This window comes from Pleurodeles waltl, chromosome 1_2 (genome assembly GCF_031143425.1).
Source record: "Pleurodeles waltl isolate 20211129_DDA chromosome 1_2, aPleWal1.hap1.20221129, whole genome shotgun sequence".
Taxonomy (NCBI): Eukaryota; Metazoa; Chordata; class Amphibia; order Caudata; family Salamandridae; genus Pleurodeles; species Pleurodeles waltl.
In genome coordinates, this window is record NC_090437.1 from 704,999,752 (window position 1) to 705,018,992 (window position 19,241).

Genomic DNA, 19,241 nt, shown 5'->3' on the forward strand with positions numbered 1-19,241 from the left:
GTTAATCGCATGTTCACACTTTGTCCAATAAAACTAAAACTTCAGATCTATGAATTCTACTATTACTTCGTTCACATGTCATTGATTGGTTGTCTTGCAATGTCCTCATCATCCGACTTGTCAGGTAACAATATTGTCGCAGCTTCCACTCCAGTCAGTATCTCCATTGTTCTCCTCCTGAGAAAGTCAGTCTCACACGCATTACACACAAAATGTTACATTAGCAAGAAAGCATCTTCTAGCAGTCAGTTCTCATGAGAACCTTCAGTTATGAGCACATTTAAACAATGGAAAATGGAAAATGACAGTTTAACTCTGTAGGACAGCCATTTATTAAACGTTAAGAAATACAGATTTGACATGAGGCCTTGCAACTAGGCCAAGACATTCGCTAAGTTAAGGCCTACAATTAATAAAGCTAGAGCATAACGCATAACCTTTAATATGACATATTACTACATTAGTTAAACACATATTCAACATTTCACAGTATTAAACTATTAGTAAGAACACTTTATGAACATTTGCGGCCACTCTTCATAATCACATTTTCAAAAGCATGAATTATTTTTCTACATTTTTATATTTTCTACACAAACTCCTTATTCAGAATACATGAACACTCATTAATAATTTTTATTAATACACCTGCGCTAGCAAATATTAGTAGAGAATCATGTTAGCTGATGCTGCACATATGTAGCTGGAAAAACATCTAGGCAGTCACAATTATGTCAATGTATTGATTTATAAAACCGCTTTGCCGAGTTTTTTTGGGGGGAATGTCGAAAGGTTGCTATGTGATTTTTGCTGAAACACATTTACACTGCTAAATTCTTAAGTGTGACTGTCGTAGATTCTCCATTATCCGCGTTAATTACTTCCAGCAACACCTCACTCGGGTGCCTGCAATGAGTACAGCAGTGCTGAGGCTTCTAGGTTGATGTCTACGAACACAGTCCCAAACAAACTGACTATATAAATGGTTGTCAGGCTGAAGAAATTGAAATCTAACCCTGTGTATTTTGAAACATCGATTATTTTTCATACAGGGCTTCGCGTTGCACTTGTCGTTTCAAAGTGCTGTGAATAAGGTGACACTCCTTCCCGTTTTAATGGAACTCATTTCACCTAATCTTCCAAGAACATGTTTCTTCAGCGAGGGTTAATTCACTGAGCCATCCTGCCAACTAGACTAGAGAATTCGTAATACTACTCTAAACGTACTCATACATGTATTTGCCGTGGCTAATATACCTAAAGAGTAACTATCAGGTGATTTATGAGGTATCTTGTGTGCTCATGAAACCGAATGAACTTGGATTCCTGAAATGGTCAGGGAACCATACTGAACTTGAGTCACAAAGTAGTAAATCTGCACTCGCAGATTTAAACCTCTGTGCGAGTATAGATTTAGGTGTTTCCTTCAATAATTCTCAGAAATGCACAGGAAAAGCTGTGCTAGGCACAGGTTGCTGTGTGCATTAAAGGGAAGGCCATGTGACATTCACAGCAATATCCTATTCTCGTTGTGCAAAGTTCTTCATAGAGAAGAACTCCTCATAGGGTGAGTAGGACCCTTGCGCAAACACATTTTGTTTCTATTTTCTCAATGGGGAAAGAAATACCTTCCGCTACACACCACCAAATCTGAGGGCGATCCATGCTTCTTGCCGCTAGGGAAAGGGATTTATGCCAGACTTTGGCTGAAGTAAAAATGCAAACCTTTCCAGAACATAAAGGGGAAGGAGAGAAGTTTGTGAATGCCACAGTTACATGTTTTGGGGCATTCACACAGTTCCAAATCTAACAACACCATGAAAAGACCACTTTACCAACTCTTGAGTGGGTTTTTACAGTTGTGACTCTACTATGATAAATTTGATCCTAAACATTTGTTTTGAACTTATGAATGAATGAATGAATGAATGAATCTTTATTGCCTGATTAATTAAAATCATTACAACATGTTTAAAATAATAAAATAAAATAAATAAAATAGGCAGCAAGTGCCAAGAGTGATGCCTGGTCATGGTACCTTCTATGGAATGCTGTAAAGTACTATAGCACCCAGAAAATTGCCCCAACCTGGGGTCCCCAGATGTTAACCACAAGCTGTTACACAAGTAAATACCCATAATACAACCTTCTGCAACGTCAGCCAATTGTTCGCATGTTGACCCAGACCCGTTTCCAGTATCCAAGGCCATTAGGTGACGGGGGAGATGACTTGGGCGGCAGGAGTCATCTCGTCAGAGCCGTTTCTTTGAGGCCCCCTAACCTTCCACAGGTACGCTTGCTGGTTTGGCTCTTTGCCTGACGTAAGGCTGAACACAGCTTATGGAAGAATTTTCCAAAACAGGCCTGTTCCATCGGGACGACTGTGGTAAAGATAAGGCTTAGGGCTTTGTTGCATGTTCACACCCCATGTTTCAAGAACAGAGGTTTTAACAGGAGGTGCCGTTCAGAAGCCAAACAGGGGCAACAACATACAAGATGTTTTATTGATTCAGTGTAGTATTTACACAACGTGCATTCATGCATGTGCCCTTGTGCAGTTTTCCACTTCCGTCGACATTCCGTCGACATTCCCTGGCAGGCACGGTTTTGAACTTTATCTTTCTTTGTGAATATGGCAAATTCGTAGGTCCAGAGATAGCAGTGAGTCTGTTTTGAACTGTTTTGGGAGTCTCATAAAAATAGTAAACCTTCACTAAGCTGCTGTCCCAGACGAATGATTCTAGATTAACCATGGATGGAGCCACGACTTTTTTCTCTAGATCCTCCTTTGTTAAGTTTGGTTAGAGGAATACTATGTATTATTTCATTTTCTTTGAGGAGGCATCTTCTCCCCAGGGCGGCAGCCTTCTTCCCCAACTGAGGAGGAAAGAAAAGAGCCTTTGTGAGTCTTTGTTAAAAAAACAGACTGGTTCCAAAACCTAGCATGTAGCCTAATGCAACAGGTTAGCATGTAATCAGTGCCAAGCTAGCGCTTTGGTGCCACAGAACGTAAGTCACACATGGTGCCAATACTTGCACTGTCTTGAAACAGCAAGATACCGGCCTGCCCTTCATCAGAATCTAGTGGAATGGCCCTGAGCTTTAAAATAAGTGGTAGACGTGAAGTGAAAAGAAACCTATAAACACGGAACCGGACGCTGCAAAATATGTGGCAATCAGTGTACAAAACTGATTCTGCATGGTGTGCGCATCCCGTGCACAATAACTCAGTGGTGTGTGCTAATTACACACCTGGTAAACACTGCAAACAGGTTAGGTTTCACCTTATCATTTTACAGGGGAAAGTACTCTGCCCGTGTCATCTATCCACTAGTCATGCCCTAGCTGTGCTGTTCAAATTCTGGCTTTAGCAATTCATTTATTTTGGTTTATTGCCGTTTACCATAGCAATGTAGACCAGAAAGAACGTATCTAAACAACAATCAGTAGCATAAAAACAGTTACTATAAACACGCAGATATGCAGCTCACACGGTGCAATCGCTTTCCAGATCAAATTGACAATGTTGCGCAATCGTTTCTATTTTTCACATCTTTACGGAAAGCGCCAGCTTAAGCGACTGCTACTACAACTGGCTGCAGCGCGAGGCTGCGTCACATGGAGACCGCACGCTGACAGGAAGTTTTCACGGCCGTTGTCACTTTTCCGGCGCCATTGGGCTGCAGGACACTTTTCCAGATATCACAGGACGCACCCAAAACCCCAGTGACTTTGGTTCTCTCAGAGTGATAAGCGTCCCACTGAATATGTAATTCCCGGTGCTGCCAGTCTGGTATCCTCTGATGTCAGCATCCTGTTATGACCGCGAACCTTCCCATCACTTTGCCCTAAGAGCTAGTTTCTGAGATAGGACACCCACACATTTCCTATGTGAAATGTCATGCTCTCTTTTAATTTTCGACTGACGTGCCCACTATCTGGGAAACGTTTTGTTTTATATGTGTGAAGCACCGAGTAAATCTCGAAGTATCTTCTACACAAAATCGTCAAATGTTAAAGCCATAGTTTTCTGTTTTCGTTGATTAAACGTTTAATTTTGCTTTATCATTCGCTCCCAACCTGTGGCCTGCCTCACGTAACCAGACACGCTTTCTTGTTCTTCGTGCCTTGTAGTCACCATAAAGGATAGCTTTCCACTGGAGACCCCATCACTGCCACCAATTGCGTTACACACACATATTAATCAAGACGGCATCAAGACGGCAGTGTGCATGCCTACAGACCTAAAAGATGGGTAAATTATTTGGTACAGCCCTGAGGGCTCACTACTCATGCATCTTGAGCTTTCGCCCACAGCTAATTTGTTATTGGCGAATCACCAAAAGTTGGAACGCACACTTTTTTAACTTCTATTAGAACATTGGCATGCTGGAGGCTCCATTGAAAACAATGGAGTGCTGCGGGCTTTTACTGGCTGGTAAAAGCCCGCAGCGCCAACATTCCAATGTTCACTTTGTTCACAGCAACAGCTGTGAACAAAGCCTCACGGAGCCCGAGGGGATTTTAATCCCCTCGGGCTCCGTGAACATTTTTTTTTTTTTAATAGAACATTCTGCCCTGAGTGGCAGAATGTTCTAATAGCCTTAGAACCCGCCGTAGCGGGCTCTACCGGCTATTAAAGTCCCTCTCCCTTGTTAAATGCCCTCGCCTTCGGCTCGGGCATTTAACGCGGGGAGCGGGCCTTTAATAGCCGGTAGACACCGCTACGGCGGGTTCTAAGGCTATAATAGCAAATTCTCTGAAGTTGAATCAAGCTCCAGTCTGTGATTGAAACCTCAGAATCACGTGGAAGGTCACTGATGGCCTGCCCAAAAGCTGTAATGTCATACCAATGGCAGGCTGTGCATCATACAAATGCCAGAACATATTAGTCATAATTTTGGAAACAATGTGTTGTAACAAATTTTTGCTAAGATGGCTATGGAAATACATACAATATTCTTGTGTGTTTTGTGCCTCAATAAGTATGCAGGTTCTGTTTCGTTGGGCTGTAAAATGTATCTACCTTAAAGGCTGATTCTCAGAACAGAGCCAGCCTCACAGTGAACATCTGCCAATGTGAAATGTCTTCTGTTCTACTAGTATATATTGAGTCACAGTGCCCACTGCAGATGACACATGCAGACACAAGTTTTCAAAATAAAACTCTCCATCCTAGTTATCAAATGTCATGACATGCCAAATAATTGCCATGGTGAACCTAACTTTTTGGGTACCATAAAAGTTCAGGCACAAATAAGGTACTAATTCATCTTTAAGGCAAAATGGTGCATTTCCTTGCAGTCCCTGATCATGTCATTCCCATTCCCTAACCGTACTTTCTCACTTCAGGACTGACTTACTATTCTCCCGTTTTTGCCCTTCTTCGTATATTTTACCCCTGCTTTTATTGCATGTGATTTTGACCCAATCAATATTAACTTCAACACCACTAATCACTCTATTTTATATATAAAGAAGCCTCCCACCAAAGAGTAGTTCTTTACAATAGTAACGATTCTCACAGCCACCGCGAAACAGTGAAAACCCTGGTGCTCATATAAGGTATAGCTGGATGAGTCTTCAAACATCCAGCACCACACTTAGAAATGTGCTCGGGTGCAGTGCCCACTCACTAGACAAGACCAATAACCTCCAGGGATCCGAAACGGCCGATGCCAAACCACCGTGCACTAGTCATGCCTGCAGGTTTGAGATAGCACACTATAAAACAAGGGCGTGGTGGAACACCCGCTATACCAGCTTCGGGGGGAGTGTCAGTGGGCAGAGTACATTTGTTTTTTATGACTTTTTTAATTTACTTTGAACTGCTATTTCCAGGTCCCAAGTCTGAAGCGAAGCCAATAATTCACGCTGCAGAAGGAAGATGCAATGACACTGTTGTCTGGTGGAGGTTAAAGGCGGCGCAGAAACTAAGGATGTTTACAGCGATATACAAAATGGAAGCGAGGTAAATGGAGTGAGAGCTCGAAAGAAGGCAGGAAAGAATGCAACCAAGAAAGGCAAGGCAAGGACAGTAGAAAGCAGGAGACAAGGAAGACTGAAAGGAACAAAAGACAAATAGAAATAAGGAGAGACTAATAGGAGAAAGAGAAGGGAAAAGGAAGGAGGGAAACTTGGTGGAACAGGAACAATTCCTGCAGACCTTCCTTGAAAGGGTCGGAATCACATGGTTGTATGACAGAACCACGCATGCCATTACCACGCATGCAGTTACTCTGCGGTTATTACAACAATCGCAACACTACTACGCATTCAATCACAACTGAAATTTTTACCTCGAATATGCCTTTACCACGCATGCCTTTAAATCGAAAATATCGTTGTAGAAGCATGCTTGATAAAAGCATATGTGTGGTAGAACTTTAAGTGGTAATTATAATAGATATGTGTATATATATATACAGTATATATGTATATATATATATATATATATATATATATATACATATATGCATATATGTATATATATAATTATCATCTAAAGATACTCCTGTGTTCCTTCCAGCGCTCGCCTATCGAGGTTGGTGCTCAGTTAATGGGCACAGGACCCATTTTTAATCCACTCCAAAAAATGTATATAAATCAAAGTCTGGCACTCCTTGCAAAAACAATGGTCTTCATTTATTGCAAAAGTCCATAAAGCAGAAACATAGGGCAACGCATTTCAACCTTCCCGGTCTTCTTCCTTGGCCCCTCTTGCAATACATATATAACAGAAGAATTGTGGCCCCGCCCATTTACTAACTATATATACCCTCTTCCATAGACATAGAAGATAAAAAATTCCCTTTTTTTAAAAAATATATATTTATATATATACATAGAAATTTGTTCACTTACATTTTCTTTTCAAATGTCTGTTTTATCTATTCTTCCCATTTTCAATAACAAGTGTCATCAGAAATAATATCGTTGGGTGAGCCACTATTTGTAACACACTAAATCATCAAAATTAATATTTAAGTAGGCCTCTCAACAGAAAATAATGAATAACCTGAACCGATATTGTCAGACCCTGCCTTGGTATCATCATATTAACCAATATGAACAAAAAGTTCCTCATCCTTATTCAATCCCCAAGGATAACGACTGTTTAACTGAATGATGTATTCAGACTCCAATCTCCTTAATTGTTTTTCTCTGTCCCCTCCTCTCGGAGTGGCAAGGACCCTGTCTATACCAAAAAATCTAATTTTCTCAACTTTCCCCTCATGCTCAAGATTACAGTGTCGCGCTACTGGATACGTGGCATCCTTATTCGATATTGCTCTCCAGTGCTCAAGAATACGTTTTTTCAGAGGAAAGATTGTGCTGCCGACATATTGTAATCCACATGGACATTCTATTACATAGACGGCAAAATCTGAATTGCAATTGATATACTTTTTAATATTCACTCGACTGCCCGTGGGTAACTCATATTGCTTCCGATTTGAACTGTATTTACATGCTTTGCACTTGGCACACGTATAACAACCTTGATATTTATCTAAGAAAGTTTCTTTATTTTTCTTTGTATAGCTATGTACCAGAATATCCCTTAAAGAACTACTTCTTTTATAAGTTATCAAAGCAGTACGACTAACTAGCTTCCCAATTGTTCTGTCAGCCTTGATAAGATGCCAATATTTTATAAGAATCTTTTTAACTTCTGAAGAATATGCATTGAAAACTGTCACAAATCTCGGGGTATTTGTGCCTTCTCTTCTCTTTTTGGGAATCAATAGTTCCGCCCTTTGAACTTCCGCTGTCTTTTGGCATGCCTTCTTTACTACTCTATATGGATAACCTCTAGATCTAAATCTCTGTGTCATTGTTAGTCACTCTTCCTCAAAACTTTGTGGGGTACTACAGTTTCTCTTAGCTCTTAATAATTCCCTGTAAGGTATGCTCCATTTTACATTCGGAGGGTGGTGGCTTGTTGCATGTAATATGCTGTTCCCTGATGTGCTTTTCCTGAACAATTTCGTGTGTAATGTACCTTCTTTTACATTAACCTCTATGTCTAAAAATTCCATCACCTGTTTGTGTACTTTGAATGAAAATTGTAAATTTAGGTCCCTGTTTGGTAATGAGTTCAGAAAATCATATAATACTGCTTCTGGACCTTCCCATATCATGAATATATCATCGATATATCGTGTCCAAAATATAATATGTTGGAACCATTCCCTCTTTTCATCTGTCATCACCCATTGTGTTTCCCACCATCCCATAAACAAACAGGCATAGCAAAGCAACTTCCCATCGCAGTCCCAGTTGTTTGTCTATACCATTGATCCTCATAAATAAAGAAATTGTTTTCCAAACAAAATTTTAACATGTTCAGAAGTAGTTCAGAATGTTCCAATAGTCTGATTGGTTTATCCCTAAAAAAATGTAGACATGCCTGGATTCCCTTCTCATGTGGGATACAAGTGTACAATGATACTATATCTATAGTTACCATGATGTAGGTCGTTTGCCAAGGAATGTCCTGTATTTTAGTTAGAAAATCTGTAGTGTCTCTGCAATATGAGTTCAGATTCAATACATACGGACTCAAGAAATAATCTAGATAAATAGAAACATTCTCCAAAAGACTGCCTCTAGCTGATACTATAGGGCGACCCGAGGGGTTCTCAATGTCCTTATGAATCTTGGGTAGTAGATAAAAGCAAGGTGCCACTGGTTTCTGTACTAGTAGGAACTTGTACTCATCATCAGAAAGTAAACCTCTGCTGACCCCATCAAAAAGCAAATCATGACACCTGCTTATAGAGTGTCGGTAAGCTAATATTGTAGACCTCTCATAACATGATGGATTTAGCAATTGTCTCTTAACTTCTTGTTGGTACTTAATAGCGTCCCATAACACTACATTGCCGCTCTTATCTGCCGGCTTTATCACAAATGAAGTTGCTTTTTTAAGAGATATTAATGCTGTTCTTTGACCTGCTGTTAGATTCCGTGCATAGACATATTTCGACCTCTTCCACAAATTCAGCAGCTCAAAAGTCACTGCTTCATGAAAGGCATCGATATTATCATGTGGTAAGACTGGATTACATCTAGATTTTGCTTTGAAACTGCTGCCGCTGGCACAGTCTGTTTGTAAGTCTAAATCCTCTAATAACTCCATATCTGTTCCCCATGTTCTTTCCCCTATCTCCAATTCTCGTAAAGACGCTAAACCGTCTATATCACTGATCATTAGTTCTGAAGCCAACTCTGAACTGTTTATTTCTGTTGAATGTGATAAAGTTACATCCTTTTTTTGTTGTGCAAAGATTTTCATTAACTTTAATTTCCTGATCAGGTGAAAGATGTCAATACGTGTTTTCATATAGTTGAAATTTCGCTGTTGGACAGAAAGATAACCCTAATTCCAATATTGATCGTTCATCCTGTGACAGAGTATGTGAAGAGATGTTGACCACTGTCAGCTCTCCTTTCTTCATTGTTTTTTTCTCCTGGTTTGTCGTGCAATCCTGCCACCCAAATTCTCGTTGTCCTGTTGACCTGCCCCCTCTCCTGATCTTTTTGTTTCTGCGCCTTCGCCTTTGTCTCTTGGAGGTTTTCTCTGTGGTCTTGAACTTATCTGTAAAAAACGATACTCCTCCAATGTAGTGAAAGGTTGACCCACCAATGTGCTTGGGCCCGGGGTTTCTTCCAGGTCTGATATGTTTTCCACACTCGATTCCGATGTGGATATCTCCTGTCGCCGTAGGACTTCACCTTGTCTGTAATCTTTCCGAGCTTGGTCATAGCGTCTACTGAATGTTAAGACACGCCCTGTTGCACAGTCGTTTTTGTCCCGCAAAACTTTTTTCTTTTTCTTCAATTTTATTTCATCTTCATACTTTTTAAGACGTACCTCCATCTCTTCACAGACTTTTTTGATCTCATCTTGTGTCTCATGTTGTTCGAGATTTGTCTTTAGCTTTTTAATTTCTTCACTAGTTTGCGTGAGTTCCATCTCCGCATATTTCGATAAAAGTTCTAACATACTCTTGCAGGTAGCTGCCATTAGAAGCGACCATTCTTCCAAAAGCTTAGGATGTGGATTAAAATGTGACGGAGTGATTAGAATTCGTAGGCCCCGTGGGACCCGACCAACCTCGATGTAATTATTTAGCTAAATCACTTCCCAAGCTCTATTGATCTCCTTTCTCCTTCATCTTTCCATTTGCCATAATTGTTGTTTGAGGGTCATCGTGCCTTGTACCTTCCCGTCCCCTCCCGAGAGGAGGGGACAGAGAAAAACAATTAAGGAGATTGGAGTCTGAATACATCATTTAGTTCAACAGTCGTTATCCTTGGTGATTGAATAAGGATGAGGAACTTTTTGTTCATATTGGTTAATATGATGATACCAAGGCAGGGTCTGACAATATCGGTTCAGATTATTCATTATTTTCTGTTGAGAGGCCTACTTAAATATTAATTTTGATGATTTAGTGTGTTACAAATAGTGGCTCACCCAACGATATTATTTCTGATGACACTTGTTATTGAAAATGGGAAGAATAGATAAAACAGACATTTGAAAAGAAAATGTAAGTGAGCAAATTTCTATGTATATACATAAACATATATTAAAAAAAAAAAAAAAAAAAGGGAATTTTTTATCTTCTATGTCTATGGAAGAGGGTATATATAGTTAGTAAATGGGCGGGGCCACATTCCTTCTGTTATATATGTATTGCAAGAGGGGCCAAGGAAGAAGACCGTGAAGGTTGAAACGCGTTGCCCTATGTTTCTGCTTTATGGATTTTTGCAATAAATGAAGACCATTGTTTTTGCAAGGAGTGCCAGACTTTGATTTATATAAATTTTTTGAAGTGGATATATATATATATATACATATATATATTATATATATATACATACACACACACAGATGCATAAATGTATATGTATGTTTGTGTGTGTTTTATATATATATATATATACATATATATATATATATATATAGTTATATAATATATATATATATATATATATCACCCTAAACCCTAAATTCACCTTACCACCCAAAAACCCATACCAAAACTAAACCTTAAAAAATGTACGACCCAAAAACCCATTTCCACCACTTAAGCCCTAAAAACACCTTACCACCCAAAAACCTATACCCACCCTAAAAACCCTTACCACCCAAAAACCCATACCCACCTTAAACTCTAAAAAACACTTACCACCCAAAAAACCCATACCCTTTCTAAATCCTAAAAATGACTTTCCCCCAAAAAGAAATATATATATTTATATGTGTTTTTTTACTTGTCTATATCTTTGGCACAGTTTAAAGAATCTTTATAAAATTCTCCCAAAAAAGTGTGCCAGTGATTCTTGTTGTGCATGTGAACTTTTGGGATGATTCATCAAGTGAGGACCGAGAAAAAGAGAGGGGTCAAAAATGTGTGTTTTCCATGTTAATTGCCATAGGAGTTTTGGACACAACTACAGTCCGAACCGCTGAACGGAATTACACCAAATTTTGCAGAAATGTAGATTTTGGTACACAGATCACGCTTTGGGATATTTGGTGTAACTCCGTTCAGTAGTTTCTGTTTTTTGAGATATTAAAGGGAAAATAAATTTGTATATCTAGGGCCGAGGATCTGTCCAACGTTTTCACATCGATCACTGTGAATTAATGCGTGCACCAACAGGAATGCTGTGATTGGCAGGCCGCAAACTGACCAGGAAGTTGCAGCTGCCATTTTAGGTCATGGGACACGGTCAGCAAAGCTAAAAAATATTCATTCATACAGAAAATCATTCACTCATAGAAGCCCTCAGACACTCATGGACCTGCTCACAGACCCACTCAGAGAGTCATACATCCACTTTCAGACTCAGACACTCACCCATCCACTCAGAGACCCACTCAGACACTCAAGCAACCAGTCACAGACCCACTCATACTCACATCACCCACTCACAGTCCAAGTCAGACCGTCAAGCACCCACTCCGACACTTGTGCACCCACTCACAGACCCACTCAGACCCTCACTCACCCACTCACAGACCTACTCGGACTCTCATACACCCACCCACAGCCCACTCACACACTGATGCACCCATTCACAGACACACTCAGACACTGACATACCTAATGACAGACCTACACAGACACTCACACACCCAATCCCAGATCCACACCGACACTCACACACCCACTCACAGAGACACTCTCACATCTGACTCCTATACCCAAAGACACCCTCTCCCACCAACTCTCACACTCAGACAGACACGCTCACACCCACTCTCACACGCAGAGACACCCTCTGACACCTATTCTCACACCCAGAGAGACAGGCCCTGTGGCCAACCCCCACCGCGCACTGCCAAAGGCCGTGAGTGGCGCATGGTTAGGTGGTTATATGGGTTGGCCACAGGGCCTGGCCAAAGGCCCTGCAGCTAACCCCCGCCACACATGGCCAAAGGCCATGCATAGCAGTGGTTGGATTAACAAATAGTAATTAAAAATGTTTTAAGTTAAAAAAACAGAGAAATTCACTGAAAAACATCAAAGGTTACAGAGGCATTATAGTTAGGAAATAGATTTTTTTTTAAAACATAAAAATTCAATGACAAAAACAAAGGTTACAGGGGGGGTTATAGTTAGGTTCTGACTATACTCATACAAAACAATAGAAATTCAGCAGTTATAGTTAGAGTTTTTTCAAGTAACTATAACTCGCTCCCTAAGGTAACTCTAACTTGAGCCCTAACAATGCACTGCTAATTACCACAGATATTACAGCACTCATGACAACTTCTATAACATTATTCAAAATATAAGTGAAGCATTAGCAGTCTGATTAAGCAAGAAAAAACTGTGCATGGCAGGGCACGAGTTATAGTTACCTTAGAGAGCGAGTTATAGGTATTTGAAATAACTAACTATAGCTGCTGAATTTCTATAGTTTTGTATGCGTACGTTCAGAACCTAACTATAATGTCCCTGCAACCTTTGTATTTTCAGTGAATAAATATATATATATATATATATATATATATATATATATATATATATATATATATATGTATATGTTCCAAAATAGAGTGGTCTAAAAAAGGCAGCACGCTCTCACTGCCGGTGCCAGCATAGGGGTTAAGACCATGCCCCTGACATATTAGATGCCAAAGAAACAGTGAACTCCCAGAGAATTCAGTTAGCATTCATCTTTATTAATCAGGCAGCACATATCAGATACCATGAAGCGTTTTGACTTCTGTATTCTTCACAATGGTTTCCGTCTGTCACAACTCATTATTCCTACTACCACATTTAATATGTTAAGAGGCCTTCTAGGAATTGTAGTGTAATGTCCCTCACACCTGAAAACACTCATTATCTATATTGTTAATATTAGTACAGAACTTCCAAGCTTAATTGACATCAAACCCCCATTGGTAAGTTCAATTGTCATAAAACATGATATGGATTTTTCACCAATTCTTGGCTGCTTGTGCAATCACTTTAAAACAAAAGTGCTTCCACCACAAGTAAAAGAACATTTTTCTTGCCACATTTCCAGTCTGTGTTTTCTCCTTTAAATCCTCTGGACCCTTTCTTTCAGGGCCACATCAGTACCATGAATACTTATTCATGGGACACGTGCTCACCTTCGTTATTGATGAGACTATCCCTCATCCGAGAGTTGCACAAAGTGCATTTTGAAGTCCAATCATTACTTGTATTGTCCTCAATATGTATCATACACTCATGGCCCTGGGGTCCGCCACCCCACAAGGTTAGCTCCTGCTATGTCCCGGGGTGTCCAAGCCTGGGGTGACAGCTGCAGCCAAGTCAGAGCAAACACTCCACTTTCTGACAGCGTGACCTGTGAAACAGGTCCCACTTTTAAAAAGCAGAGTTTTCATCTCTATTACCAGAATGCATATATGCGTCCAGTGAACAGAGATGAAAGCTTTGTTTCAGCAACCAGGGAGCTACTACTTAAAGCAGCTCCTTGGTTGTTGGAGCAATGGGACCGGGGGGAGGCCTTGAGGTCTCAGACAGCCCGTAAAGGGCATGTAATAAAAGACAATAGTTAGGGACTACAGGGGAGGCCTTGAGGCTCCCTCCGTGGTCCCAGATAGACTGTAAAGGTCATACAATAAAATTTATAAAAACAATAGTCAGGGACTGCAGGGGGGGTCTTGAGGCTTCCCCCACGGTCCCAGCTAGCTCGTAAATGGCGCATTGTAAAATTAAAATAAAAAATCTGCAGGGACCGCAAGCCCATAAAGGATAAAAAAAAAATAAAAAAAATGAATAGCTCTAGTGTGAAGGTCACAGACCATCACACTGAGCGTTGAGAGTTCAAGTCCACCTGGAGTCGTTTCCCTCCTTTATTTTTTTGTTTGAAGTGCAAATGTTCAAGACTCATACCGAAAGGTGATTTTTTTTAAATGACAAATGCATTTTTCTTTTCAAATTGTGCAGAAATATCTAATTCAAAGTATAACATACATCAAGGCCTAAAACATTCTCTATCTCTCTCCCTTTCGCTCTCTTTCTCTCTCTCTCACACACCCACTCAGACACTTACGCACCCACTCACAGATCCACTCAGACACTCATGTACTCACTCACAGACCCGTCAGACCCTTGTGCACCCACTCACAGCCCCACTCAGACCCTCACGCACCCACTCAGATCCCCACTCAGACAGTTGCACACCCGCTCACAGACCCACTCAGACTCCCACACACCCACTCACAGACCCATTGACACCCACATACATCCACTCACAAACCTTTGCACACAATGATGCACCTACTAAAACACTGGTGTACGCACACTCACACCCAGACAGACAGTCTCACAGCCAGTCTCACCCCCAGAAACACCCTCTCACACCTATTCTCACAACCAGAGAGGCCACAGCCTACTCCCCGTACTCATGGCCAAAGGGCTGTGCACAGCATGGGATTGGGTTGTTAGGGGGGTTGCCACAGGGTATGGCTGCAGGCCAGGTCTTGCGGGCAACCTCCGCTGCGTACAGACGAAGGACATACATGGTGGAAGTTTGGGTGCTTTTAGGGGGATGGCCAGCCACCTCCGTGCACGGCCCAAGGCTTTGTGCAGTGGTGGTATGATTAACACATAGTAACGTATAGTACTGAAAATTACTATATGTTAAAAAAACATCGAAATTCACTTCGAAAACCAAAGGTTACAGGGATGTTATAGTTATGAAATAAAATTTTAAACAACATACAAATTCACTTAAAAAAATAAAGGTTACAGGGACGTTATAGTTAGGCTCACATTTTAAACATACAAAACCATAGGAATTCACCAGTCATAGTTAGTTACCTCCTGCCCTAAGGTAACTATAACTCGCGCCCTTGCCATGCTCAGTTGCTTTTCCCACAAATTATGGCACTCATGAGATCTTTGATAACATCATTGATACTGTAAGATTTGCAGTAACATTTTTTACGAACAAATGTGCATGACGAGGGCACGACTTATACTTACCTTAGGGCACGAGTTACTTAAGGTAACTATAACTAAAACTGGTGATTTTCTGTGGTTTAAGATGTGAGCCTAACTATAATGTCCACGTAACCTTTTGTTTTTTAAGTGAAAGAAATATATATATTTATATATATATATATATATACATATATATATATATATATACACACATTTATATATAAATATAATAATAATAATACATACTGTTAAATATTTACAATGAATATGCCTTTACCATTCATGCCTTTACAATTAAATTTGTTGTAATGGTGTGTATGGTAAATGCATATTTGTTGTAAAGGCATTGCATGGTAATGACATGAGTAGTAGTGTTGCATGCGTGGTTAAGCCTTCGTTGTAAAGGCATGCGGGGTTCCGGCTTCATGATAAAGGCTTTTCCCGAATCACATGATTCTCACACATACTGGGCGGCAGTCAAATAGTTCAAAGTGAGGGTATTTTATTTCTTTGGCTACTCCCTTTCTATAAAATATCTATTTAATGTATCAGTTGAAAAATTAAAGTAACAATACAAAAGTAATGACAGTTTGAGTGCTGTAGTGGTCTACAAGTGGGTACATAAATGGCAGAGTAAGAATATTATCCAGGTGTCAGTTTATTACGGATGGCAGGTCCAAAGAATTTGATAGGTACAGTATTAGAAAACAATGGGTTTGAAAATTCCCCGAAGCAAACAACTATTATCACCAGCTGACTGTAAGAAGAATAACAACACTCATCGCGAGCAAACAGAAAAACATGAACAAACAGACACATGCATTGTGGAATGATTTAAAAAATAGCAGATCTAGTCCAAGGCATACATATTACCTCTGGGATTGAACAGCAGCGAGATATAAAGTGATATTTAGGGTTGATCCATTGAGCATATACTGGGACCCCACTGCATGGAAACCCTACTGATTACTCCTTCAACCATGACTTCAGGAATGTGAACTACGCTGACATCCAGTCCTCACTGGTGAAAGATGCTGCCAGCTTCCACTTGTGTAAGACTCCATTTTGGTCATTCCCTGGTTGAAATCAGCAGCTGTTTGTGAACTTTTCCTTTTTTCTGTTGACCGCACCTGTGGCTGAACGTGGCTCGCCCACCCCGTGCAGGTGCCACAGACTTGTGTGCTGCACGCTATGTGGATGGTAATGGCCCACAAACTTGCACATTTTCTGACAGTCCTATACTTCCAAGTCAAACCATGTCTTGGAACTTCTGCTTCTGCGATTCAATGCTGCGGATTGCCCCACACTCGTAGTAGAGAAATACACAATAATAAGGCATCCATTTTTTAAACTTATGCAGTCAGAAAGGACATATTTTAGGCAGTAAATGTCTGTTTATGACTGAAAGTACGTTTCTGGATAGAACCCATTGTTTTTAACTTTCACTGGTGTGTATAGCGCCAAATCTTCTAACTTCTTTCTCCTTTCACAATCACTAGCACTAAAAATTATTTTTTTGTCCATAGTTACATAATTTTATAAACGTACAGATAATATCAAAAGGGTATCAGACTTCTGTGGTTGTAGTATTGTGAGTATCTCCAGTCACTTGAATTCACACAATCCTCTCCGAAACAAACTAATTTTAGAAACAAGACGAGACGACAAATTAAAATTTTCATAAATTTAGTAGTTCACTGAACCATGTCATTTTTTGGAAACGGGGACAGAAACATTTGAGAGTAAAATATTTCTAAATGAGAGCATTTGGCCACACTTGCGAAAAGAAGCGACAGATGGATTTGAAGTCGGATAAACTACGAAAGAGAAATACATTCAAGGAGGATTGCAAGGACAGGTACTTCATTTTACTCTAAGACTGAAGTGAGTGTTTCAAGTGTAGGAAGTTCACGATATTTAAACATAACAAAAAGGCAGTACACGTTTTTATTCAGATAAAACATATCTCTATAAACAATATGGCTATCACTTTAAATATACATTATATGCTAGCAATTCCTAAATTTAAATTCATGATGCAAAAGCAAGACTATCAAAAGGCCTAATGTTAAAACTTTCAAGTACGTGAAGTTATCATCAGTTGCCAGTCTGTCAATGGTATAACAGTCTCATCACTGTTTCAACTGCAACGTCACTGCCATTCTTATTACCCACACCCTACAAATAAATGATGTCTGAAACAACTTTTGATGTTTACTGTAGCAATGTAACAGCCTATTTCACTGTTTAATTATATACAAGCAAAGGCCATATTGTAGTCTTACATAATGTTCTGTACGGCTATCTCCCTAATGCATTTGTTTTGCATAAATGTGTTTCTAAATCTAGTTAGACGGATCAAGGCTAAATCTGATTGATAGCCCTGGCTGTACAACAGAGCCGAAAAATGTCTGCAGTTTATGTTCACTCTCAATAACAAACCTAGTCCCACAGTAGGCCAGTTGAGTATTTTTTTTAGAACAGCTTATAAGCTTAAATGACCATTTAAATAGGTCAAGTGGATAACAGAGATGTTTTACTGTTAACCAACATTCTGCCCTACTCAGCCTTTTCAACAAAGATGCACAGAAAGGTTCTTTTTTATAACTCCAGATTTATATTCAATACTCGACAGGTCTTAGTGTAGCAAGTTCACTAATACCCTTTACTGCTAGTTCCTCCCTCATCACAAAATCAGGGTTGATCTCTGGATAACTTGTAATCGTTTCAGATGTTTAATTACTAGGGTTTGTTGAGGTTCATTTAAACAATAGCCTCATACCTCAGACCCAAACAACCCTGCATGCAGTACTTAACCATGGCACATTAGCAGTGAAGGTTACATGGCAGGCCTGGCACTTCTGTCATTCAACTGGATAGGCTTCCAACTCGCCAATGTATTATGCAGTTTATTGTTTCAATACCTTTGGCCTTGATCCCTATGTAAAATGGAGGCCAAGGCATTTTAGCTACTTCTCCTGCTGTATTTGACCATGTCCTGAGCACTTGTGAATAGCGAAAATAAATATTTTGTTTTTTACTAACATTAGATATCAGAAATAGTGCAGTTTGACAGAGCTGTTAATATTTTGTGCAGGGCATTTGCTGTGCATACTGTGTTTTTATGTGATGACTGCAGCTTCTTCTGCATATCTCAGGATTTCAAAGTCTATGCAATGTAAAATTTTAACTACCTCGAGTAATATTATACAGATTACATTTTCCTGCGAGTACACCCACTGACATGGCTTTTTAGAACTGGTATGGAACAGATAGCTCCCCACGTTTTCAAAATATCAGCTGTTACCACTATCAGGAGAATAAACATCTTTAATTCAGCTACAAGGTAGACTCAGACTCCAAAGGGCTTTCCCAGTTTTTACCCATTGAGTCAAATAATGCAGTTTGAGCATTAAACGGAATAGATATCTTGACATGTTTAAATTTCAAATATTTTACATGAACAAGTCAGATGTAACAAAAAATAATTGTATGTTGTAAGGATTTTATCATGAATCTCTAACAGGATTTAAAAAAGGAGGAGAATTACAGGTAGCTGTCTGAAGACTAATGCTTCATGAATATAGGAGTGTAGATTTGTAAAATCAGTCGCGCTGCAAAGCCAGAATATAGAGAGACCTTATAGCAGCCAAAATCTTCTGGTCAAAGTTATGAAATAGTGGTGTGCTCAGGATCCTAATCACGATGGTCTGATAACTGCTGTCACTGGCCCCATCGGAATTAGGGCCATATTGACTATAGAAAATGAAC